Source organism: Heterocephalus glaber, unplaced genomic scaffold (genome assembly GCF_053883595.1).
Source record: "Heterocephalus glaber isolate CG9 unplaced genomic scaffold, H.glaber_assembly_v1.0 deba00001442, whole genome shotgun sequence".
In the NCBI taxonomy this organism is placed as follows: domain Eukaryota; kingdom Metazoa; phylum Chordata; class Mammalia; order Rodentia; family Bathyergidae; genus Heterocephalus; species Heterocephalus glaber.
Window position 1 is genome coordinate 19,963,283 of NW_028258296.1, and position 10,654 is coordinate 19,973,936.

The following is a 10,654-nucleotide window of genomic DNA, read 5'->3' on the forward strand; positions in this document are numbered from 1 at the left end:
CATCCAATATCGTTTCCTCCGTTGCTGAACCTCGACGAAAAACCTAAACTAACGAGGACGTGAAGATGACTGACACAAAATGTTGGAAGCTGGAAGGCATAATATGAGAGGCAAATCAAAAATAAGGGGAGGTAGGATTGCTAGAACCTTTCTCCAGGTTCATGTCGCTGGGCATCTGTCCCTCCAATCTAGCCTGAAGTTGGGAGTTTGGACCTTATACAGTACCTAAAAGGTACACAGAGGTCGACCTCTTGGGTTAATTAAATATTGATTAGCATAGTGAGGGATAAGGTGGGGGGTTCAGTTCACAGTTGGCACAAACTCGGACTTGTTCCCGTTTTAGGTACTGTATAAGGTCCAAACACTCATCACTAATTCTGGTGCCACCAGATTTTTCTGCATAAACCATGCAGCCAGACCACGCTGGTGAAATTTAGTCAAAGAGACTGGCAATCCACTCAGAACTTCCTCTCTTTTTACTTATTTTTTACTTTTGATCGTAAACAGCAGCCAAGAGAAACCAATAATGTAGAAGGAAGAGGCTGAAACACAGAAAATGAAATATGGAGGACACTGATAAACCAGGGGAAACACTTATGAAAACCCATAATCTCCCAAGAAAGGTAGGAGAAGATGAAGTCACAACAGGATACAATCAAAAAGGGGATGGAGGAGGGAGGTAAGAGTGCTTGGAAACAAGAAGGAAAATAGTGGAAATGAAAAATCAACAGAAGATAACAGAGCAATGTGCAGGGAAAAGGATAAAATTGGAAGATTAGTTCAATCGGGAAGCAGAGAAGTACAAATGGGAAGAAAAAGGTAATTCTCAAAGACTCCAAGACTGAAGGATGTAAGTTTTCAGAATAAAAAGTCAGTAAATTCTAAAAGCCTACAGAGGAAAAAAACACCAAGGAGCAAGAACCTGAAATTCTAAAGAGACTGATTTCTACTTAAAATTCTACCAAATTATCAATCAAGTGGGAATGTAGAATAAATATATTTTCAGATGTACAAAATTTTAAAATAATTACCTATTGTACACCTCTCAAGAAGCTACTACAGATTAATTTCACAAAATAAGGAGATAAACTGAAGGATAAACATAAAGGATACAAGAAACAGGGAATCTAAAAACAGGAAAGAAAATGAAAATCCCCATAAATGGTATTAAATCTTATGATAGCTTGAGCATCAGGGGACATCTAATCCAGATTAAATTATGTTGGAAAATTTGTAATGTCCCAGATGGCCACTTATCAATAGCCATCTTCTCTCCAGAGTGAACAGATAGTCATGATGAAAGTCCCTGAAAACATTTTTTATTGATGAAATACAGAATAATGTTGTTGAAGGACTAAGACTGATTGATAAATCCGTAAAGTATGTTCTTAATATAGTTTTACTGAATCTGTTTGTTTTTTAACAAGAAGAAAGCCTCCTGATTCCCACAGAGTCAGACTATAATCTATAACAGAAAAGAAAACATAACTAGCTGTGTGAGGAATCTCCAAGGTCATCCACAGGTTTAGTGATGGTCTAGAAATCATAGGACTCAACTCTATTCACAGCTAAGAATTATTATACTAGAAGGATACAAAGCAAAATTAACAAAGGGGAAAAGGCTTCTAAAAGTTCACTACACATGGAATCACACAGGATATGCTTAATTACTCTAGCATCAAATTGTGACAATATATGTGAAGGGTTTTTACCACAAAAGTCCATTAGAGACTCAGAATGCTACGAACTCCCAAATTCACATTCCCAGATACCAAGAAAGGGCCAGCCTCAGAAACAGGGTTTTGTAAAGGTAGCAGTCTTAGGCCTCTAATTCTTTTCTCCGTGCTACCCAAATGAGGAATTCCCACAAGCTTGTATGTGCGTAAGTATTACATATGCTCTTATCTGCATAAGTTTTCTGTAAAGTTGTACAAGAACAAAGTAAAGATGTTTGCCTCTGAAGAGAAGGAAATAGGTCCCTTGGAGGGAGAAAATGAGATGAGGGAGATTTAACTACCCTTTTGTTACTTTTGAATCCATATTACCGGAGCAAGATTTGAAGAACTGTAACTCTGTTAATTAAATACGTTTTAACTGTCTAATTTAACTTTTATTCTTTCTTCTCTTCGTGTGAGTAAACAAAATATTCTCATTTGGCTTGAATTTTTTCTTAGACTGGAAACTCCTCCAAGGGCACAAACAGTCCAGACTCTCTGTAGCTTGTAGCTAGAGAGGTTTGACACAGCCCCAAGCTGTGTTTTCTGTGGAGTATGGAATTGTGTATGTAGTGGGGAAGGGACTTCAGTATTTCCAGTAAAATTGCTTTGAACCTGTAGGTAGCTTAGTTATCAATAGCTATATAGAAATCACACTCAGATTTCCTCGTTTTCCCACAGGATCACACTATAACCTGTAATAGAAAAGAAAACATACAATTAGCTGTGTCGGGATCCCAAGATCATCCCCAGGCTTAATGATGGACTAGAAATCACAGGACTCAATTATATTCACAGCTAAGAATTATTATAGCATGACACTAATTTGCTCAAATTATTTCATGTGGCCTCTGGAAATCACCTTTTTGTTCATGGACTTTAAACTTTCCCTTCTTTAATACATCCAACAATTTTATGGTTTTTAAACTTCAATCTTAATAAGTCATGCAAAGCTTAAATTGCATAGTCATAGGCCCTGATGCAGGGAGTCTTGTTCACTGGCTGAGTGAAATGGGGTCCAGAAATATGAATTTAAAACAAGAGCCCCAGGTAATTCTGTTTCAGGTGGTTATGGCATATGATTTGAGGAAAAATTCAGGGTTTGTTGTTGTTGTCATCACTTTTTCATCTTTTCAAAAACTTTTCTCCACTTAAATCATGAGTTCTTAATCATTTGGGGAATTTTCGGCCCCTTTTGAGGACCTATGAAAAGTTATGAAATCATGCCAATTTTGTGAGCCCCTTTCAAAGGAGAGAATCTCCAGTAAATTATTAGAAATGATTGTTTAGTAAGAGTGTTAGATATTAACTTAAATCACTTGCACTACAAACAGATGAAATTAATTTTTTTAAGATACTGTTTATAAGAGCAACTAAATATATATGTGGATCTTAGAAACAAATGCCATATAATATGTGTTTATATGTGTAAAATGTTTATGGAGAAAATTCTAAAACCTATGCAAAGATAATAAAGAAGACCTATATTCATTTTTTAGAAGATATTATAAAGAGACTCAATTTCCTAAAAATACCCATTCTCTCCAAAAAGATTTGACAATTGAAAGTAATTTCAATCAAAATCCCAAAAGGACTTAAGGAAGAAATTTAACAAGATTTTCTAAGTTTACACGAATGTCTAAAACCTTCCGAGAGCAATTAGAAACTATATATTGTTGGTAAGAATGTAAATTTGGATGACCACTTTGGAAAACAAGAGGGCATTATCTTGTAAATTTGAAGATTCACACAATTCCAGGCTGAGAAATTTCACTTCTAGATTAGAGAATCTCTTGCACAGTTGTCTTAATAGACCTGCACAAATATATACTTAGTACTGAGGAGAGAGCTGGATGGATCCATAGGTTCCTTCCCACTTTTTAAAAAATCTTGGCAGAGAACTGGCTCAGCAGTTCTGAATTAGGTCAACTGATAAGAGCTGATGACATCTGCAGACTTCCCTTTAATAAAGCTCCTTTGGGTGTTTACAGCATTGTGTAGTGTTCCTAAATATATAGAGAATAGAGTCAGGGTTCCCTCTGTACTTGAATGTTGGCCATGGAAGGTGCATACAGCTGTCCTTGGCCTAAACTGTGGTATAACAAGAGTTGAAAAATGTCCAATTGTAAGTTTTTTCCCTAATAAATTCTATTTCTTATCTGCACTCAAGAGTGTGCATCAAACTCTTTTGCATGACAGCACTTGTGTTTGTAATAGCAAAAAAACTTGGACAATTTAAATACCCATTAATTAAGCGTAGATAAATTGTGATAAATTCATAAATGGAATGCTCTACAGAAATGAAAATAAATAGATTAAAGCCATGGGCACTAATGTGGATGAATCTTAGAAACATGACTAGAAAAACCAACTCATAGAAGAATATAAACAATATAATGCCATTTAAATAAAATCTCAAACCATAAATAACTGATACTTACATATGGGTAAAATCATACAGAAAAGCGAGAGGGTTGTTATGCTGTAGAAAAGAATGACCCCTAAAACTCTTAAGTGCTCAGAGGCAGGGCTTTTGGAAGGTGGCTGGATCTTGAGGATACTGTACCCCTCCAGCAGCAAGTTCAGCATGTGAGTGTACACGTGGCAGATTGCAGGCTGGTCAGAAAACGCCGGTCCCTTAGGCCTGACCTGGCAAGGTATATCTTCCACTTGGCTTCTCCCTTTGCTTTTTGCTCTCTACTTCCTGGCCACCGCGGTGTGGGAAGCTTTCCTCTAAGGCAGGCCTTTCCTCCATGACAGTTCTGGCTTGGAGCCTGCTGGCTCTGTGGACTGAAACTTCTGATTCTGTGAGCCAGAATAAACCTCTCCTCGGTTAAGTTGTGGCTGTTGGGTATTGTCTCTTAACAATGACAAAGTGATTAAAACAGGGATGACAGACAAAAATAAATCATTATAGTTCTTGGTCAGGGTTGGAAGTTAGGGTGATAGGATCTATAGAAGGTGCATGCACAAAAGCTATTGGTAATTCATTTTATGGTATTTTCTCCATTGTTATCCTTCATAACATACTCATTTATCTTATTTTGCATGTGTTACACATTTTGTAACTTTTAAATGTGAAGAAAATAAAGATGTGGCTTAGTTTGTTCTCGCAGATGGTGAACCAGGAAGGAGCCCTGGCACTCCTTGACATATTCTTAGGCAGAGGTAACTGCTATGCTTGGATATGATTTGTCTCACAAAGGATTACGTGCTAGAAGTGTGGTCCCCACTGTGGCAGTGTGGAGGTGGTAGAATCTTTAGGAGCTGACGCCTACAACAAGGTAATTAGGTCACAGAGCATTACCCTCAGAAGGGATCAATGCTGGCCTCAGGGAGAGTTCTCAGAACAGCAAACAGTACAAATTGAGGCCAGTCCATGTGTCTGCCCCCTTCTGCACGCAGCTGGTTTCCTTTCCATTTCTGTATCATGTTTGATGCAGTCAGAGGAGCCCTTATCTTGATGCAGGTGCCATGCTGTTTGGACCTTCTAGTCACCAGAATTACAAGCCAAAGGAGCCTCTATAAGTTACTCAGTGTCAGGTGTTTCTTATAACAACAGCAGCAGCAACAACAAGAATAGAATAAGATGCTACTTTTCTGTAAGTCTGAGCATGATTTAGGGGTAGGAAGGACTCTCTGTCATAAACAGAGCTTTCTCCCATGCCTTTTTTCTATTAAATACATCAGTTACATCTAATTACAGTACATCAGTGTCCACAGAAGAGGAGTGCTATTCACGAGCATGTCAAACAGTCTTGTTATGTTCAGGATGTGAATATATAAAATTAAAAGTTCTGTCAAAAGTAGGTCTGAGTAGCAGTAAGACAGATTTAGGAACAGAAAAATTAAGAATCTAGGAACTGCTGAAGGAGACTGGGGTTACAGGCATGTGCCATTATGCCCAGCAACTCTCTTTACAAGTTTATTATCTCAGGTATCTTGTTACAGTAACAAAAGCTCACTAACATATTCAGGGACATGACTCCAGGGAATGGACTTCAGTTTAGTCTGGGATAAGTACTATGAGGTGAGAAAACACAAAAGCCAAGCCCTTTACATATCATCTAAATATAGGATCAGCATCTCAGATGACCACCTCAGTAGAAATGAGGCAGAATGGAATTTTACCAAGGAAAATTTTAAGGATGAAAAGGGCTGGGATTTCAAATGGATTATTTCATCATAGTTGTGCGATCAGGAATGTGTTATTCTGGAATTATTTACAGTTCTCCAACAGCACTTTTTTTTTCAGTCCTCCATGCTTTTCTACATGCTATTTCCTCTCCCTGACAGTGTCCTTTCCCACCTCTTCTGTGTGCAGTCTGAGTCCATGGCACTTAGGCTTTGGGGCCACTGGTAATGTTAATGTTTGCAGATCTCAGCTCTCACTTCTGCAGAACTGAATGATATTTCCTTATAGAAGTGCTATGATGACTACACAAGAAAAATAAATTAAAGTGCTTAATATCACTTTTGGCACATCAATAAGCACTTAATAATTGGTGATAATGATGGTGATGATGACGATGATTATTTATCACTTACCTCAAGTCACTTCCTCTGAGTTGTGTGTACAATTCTCCCAAATTGAGTAGGGTGGACTTCTCTTTTTCTCATCACCCCTTTAGGCTTCACTTTATTACATGTTTATTACACTGTATTGTAACTGTATGTTTATATTAGTTAATCCAACACGAATTTTTAAGGAGCTATTTAATCTGTTGAAAGTGACATATGATGTTCTAAAGTTTGACAGTGAACCACACAGTTAAGATGGCCCATGCAGTTTATAATCTTGTTAACTAGTATAGAAATACAATATTTTCACATAGTGATTAGCACTGTGATGGGATTTGAGTAGGAGGTGGCTGCTGTAGAATACATCGCTAGTGTTTGAGCTGAAACTCAGAAACTGAGAAGAGGTGAGTCACGCAGAGAGAACACAGAATGCCCAGGCACTGAGACTGAGAATGAGACTGGCTTGTGCTAGAGGCAGAAAGAGGCTCGTTATGTGGCAGAAGCGTGAGCAAGTGATAGAGCGCTGACGAGGAGAGCCGTAGCTGGTCGCACAGAGTGTTGTTTGTTGCCAGTTGTAAGGATGAGGGTTTCATTCTAAGACAGACGGGGGGAAGAAACCTTTGAAAAGTTTTCATCAGGGAATAACTTGATCTAATTTATATTTTTTGTGGGTTATTCTGAGTGGTTCATGGAAGATGGATTATAGAGGAGCATGACCATTAATCCTGGTATGTTCTGAGAAGCGTAGCAGAGCATGCTCCTGGGTGTGCCCCTGTGGGTCATGGAAGCATGACCTTGGGTATTAGGTCTGGTCCCTTGCCTGTGCCTGACTGGTTCTGTTCCCCTGCTCTGCTCTCTGACTACTATGAAGCAGCTTTCCTCCACTATGCCCTTTCACCGTGATGTTCTGCTTTGGAGGCCACTCACTATGAACTGAATCTCCCCATGCTATGAGCTAAATTAAACCTTTCCTCCTTCAAGTTGTGTTGGATATGGGGAAAGCTAATACAAGGGGCTCTCAAAAGAGACCAGGTAAACTATTGGAATTCAGCTGTGAGGCTGATACTCCTCTGGCAAGTACTGGGTCTGCTGTCTGGCTTCTTTACGGCCAGCATTTGTGAACTTGATGCAGTTTCTAATTATTTGGTGTCATGCTGTGTCATTATCAGTTGTTAAATACTTTTATTATTTCCTAGTATTTCCATGAAAGTTCAAGGTAACTCAGACTATGGTGGGAATGTGAACATGGAGGCTGATAAATAATATATTCTGTCCCCTTTTTTTTTTTTAATTTGTGGAACCAAGGATTGAACTCAAGACCTTGTGCTTGCCAGGCACCACTGAGCTACATCCCCAGCCTACTTAAATTTATTTTTAAAAATGTAAATACGATGTGGAACACTGGCAAATATCTGTATGTAGAGCTGGAAAGACTGGCAGATGTAGTGTGAGGGGAATGGAGGAGAGAGAAGCAGTGAGGATGACAATAGTGTTTGTTTTCTCATGAGTCTGTATGCTCCTTGATAGCAGAGATGATCTCTCTGGAGCACTGTTTGATCCCTAGTACCTGTCACTACCCAGCATTAAGAGATCAGGTATTTTGCTCAGTGGAGTTGAACTATGATGCTATCGTTTCGATCTAGAATGTCCCCCCAAAGTCCCATGTGTTAAAGTCTTGGTCTCCAGCTTGAAATTATTGGGATGAGGTGGAACCTTTAAGAGACAGGGCCTAGCAGAAGGTCTTCAGGTCATTGAGAGTGTGGCCTTCAAGGAGCAGTAGGACCCTAGCCTCCTCTGCTTCCTCTTTTTTTTTTTTTTTTTAAACTTTCTGGCCATAAGATGAATGACTTTGCTGGACCCTAAACTCCCCTTGATGTACTGCCACAGACCCCAAAACAGTGGAGCTAATCAACCATCAGCTGTACACTGAAATCTCCAAAACTGTGAATAAACTTTTTTTTTTTGGCCGTACCAGAGATTGAACCCAGGGCCTTTCTAATAAGCTACATCATACCCTCCTCTCCTCTCTTTATTAGTTTTAGACAAAGTTTCACTAAGTCCTTAAATTGCCTAGGCTGAGCTCAAATTTGAGGTCCTCTGTCCTCAGTCTCTCAGAGTGCTGGGGTTATGGTCACGTGCCACTATGCCCAGCAACTCTCTTTATAAGTTTATTATTTCTGATATTTTGTTACAGTAACAGAAAGCTGACTAACATATCCAGGGACATGAGTCCAGGTTGTAGAGACTTCATTGTAGTCTGGGATAAGTACTATAAGGTATAGGATCAACATCGTCAACTGACCACCTCAGTAGAAATGAGCCAGAAAATTAATGGAATTTTACCAAGGAAAATTTTAAAGATGAAAAGGGGTAGAATTTCAAACAGCAGGTATGAGAGATTCAGTCCCTTGAAGAGGGGGGAAACCCAACTCCTGAGGAAAAAAAATCAGAAAATTAATTATAAGAAGGATGGCTTATGGGGTGGAACATAGCACTGGGAATACTAACAAAGCAGGTCAGACTGAAAAATGTAACAATGCCGATATGATAATGGAGTAGCAATACTGGCTGAATTTCACGCCAGAGTGCTGGTGATCTCAAAACCTTAGGCTTCGTGTCTGGTAAGGATTGGTTCCACTGCCTCAGACAGAAATGAGCCTAAAAAGTGAGTTAAGGAAGCCAAGTTGGGGTGATAGAGAGCTAGGGAGTGAGGAGAACTAGATTGTCTTTTCATCTCTCAGTTTCTGCTCATTCCAAAAAGCCCCTGAAGGTGATGGATAACCACTCACTTAGCCCCCAGCCCCCAAGCTCAGCACAGTACTCGGCACATAATTAGTGTTCAAATTCAAATTTGATCTGATTTGACATGCTTACTTAAGGCTATTCTTTTCCAAGTCTCAAAAAGGGCACTTTAGAAAGCTCTAAATAGATGGAACAATATTATTTTCATATTATCAGATATTCAATTCAAGTATATTTTGTGATTTCTCAATAAAAGATAATTGTAAAGACAAAATAAACTTAAGTAAGAATAAGATAAATTTATTACAGTGGTCTTTGGGTGAATTAGACCTTCATGCAGAGCCGTTTGTTTTCGGATAGGAACACCTGTGAGCATCAGTGGTTTCTACCTTCCCCTCAGACGTGTGGTCCAGATTACTCCACTCAGCAATGCGGGTCCTAGAAGCAAAGAACATTTTGAAAATTATTTAGGTCTTTGGGGATTCTTGTGTTTAAACATCAGTAGGAATGAATACTCTCTTCGTGGCTATAAAGGCAACTGAATACCACAAACTTCATAAAATAATAACAATTAAAACACTAATCACACCATACGAGTTTAAATTTATTTTAAAGCCCCTAAATGCCAATAAAATGTTAAACCATGTAAATTCTCTTCCCAGAACCAAAATATTATCACAACAAAGATCCTACTCCAGCTGTCTCAGAAGATAATTCTTGAGCCAACTAGGAACATGAATAAATTGTATTAATCTATTAATCTGTGACAGTTCTATTTGTCATCGAATGGGAAATCTAAATGGTTTGAAATAGCTTTTCTAATTAGGAAACCCAGTTACTTTCCTCATCATGAAGTCTTCTTGGTGGTCCTAGGTAGCATCATACTTTCATTCACCTAAGCTCAGTGCTTTGTAAGGATTTTGTTTGTTTAGTCCTGTTAACTTTTTGCTCTCCATTACTCGCTCCAGCGCTCATTCAAATCCTTCCCCTTAGATCATAGTAGTGGCCATGTAAGGCTGGGATGATTTTCAGGCCTATGTTACAGATAAGGAAGCTAAGCCTCATAGGTCAGCTGCCCAAGCAGCAAGTTACTGAACATGGCGAAGCTGGGCCTCAGCACTTTGTCCAGCTACAAAGCTGGCACAAGCTCATTTGGCCAAGAAAGAGTCAGAGAACTTGGCCGCATGACAGACAGAACCTGCCCAACAAGGGATACATTTCACTCAAAAGAATGCCATTCATTATTCATGATTTTTTCTAAGAGGAGCCAGGTTCTCAAAACAGAGTAGTTTTAGTTACTGAACAGGCATGAATTTACACATTGCCTTAAATGTGCTTAGAAATGTGTTGTATTCCCCACTCTGCATGGAGATTTTATTATGAAATGCATTATAATGAAAGTATAATGAAGTTTAGGGTCAGCTGTCAGTCAAATCTGTCTCCACCTTTGTTTGCACAAATCACATCCAGTCATATCCCACCTTTTTATCTCAAGACTATAGTGGCTTGCTTAATTAATAGCTTGATTTATTTTTCTGTCTTTATTGTCAAAATTTGCATCTCCCTGCTTGTTTTCTCTCAGCTGCTACTTCAACATCCTGCTATGTCCTCATCTTTGTAGTTCTCAAAGTTTGGTCTCCAACCTGAAGCATCAGCATCACCTAGGTATCATTTAG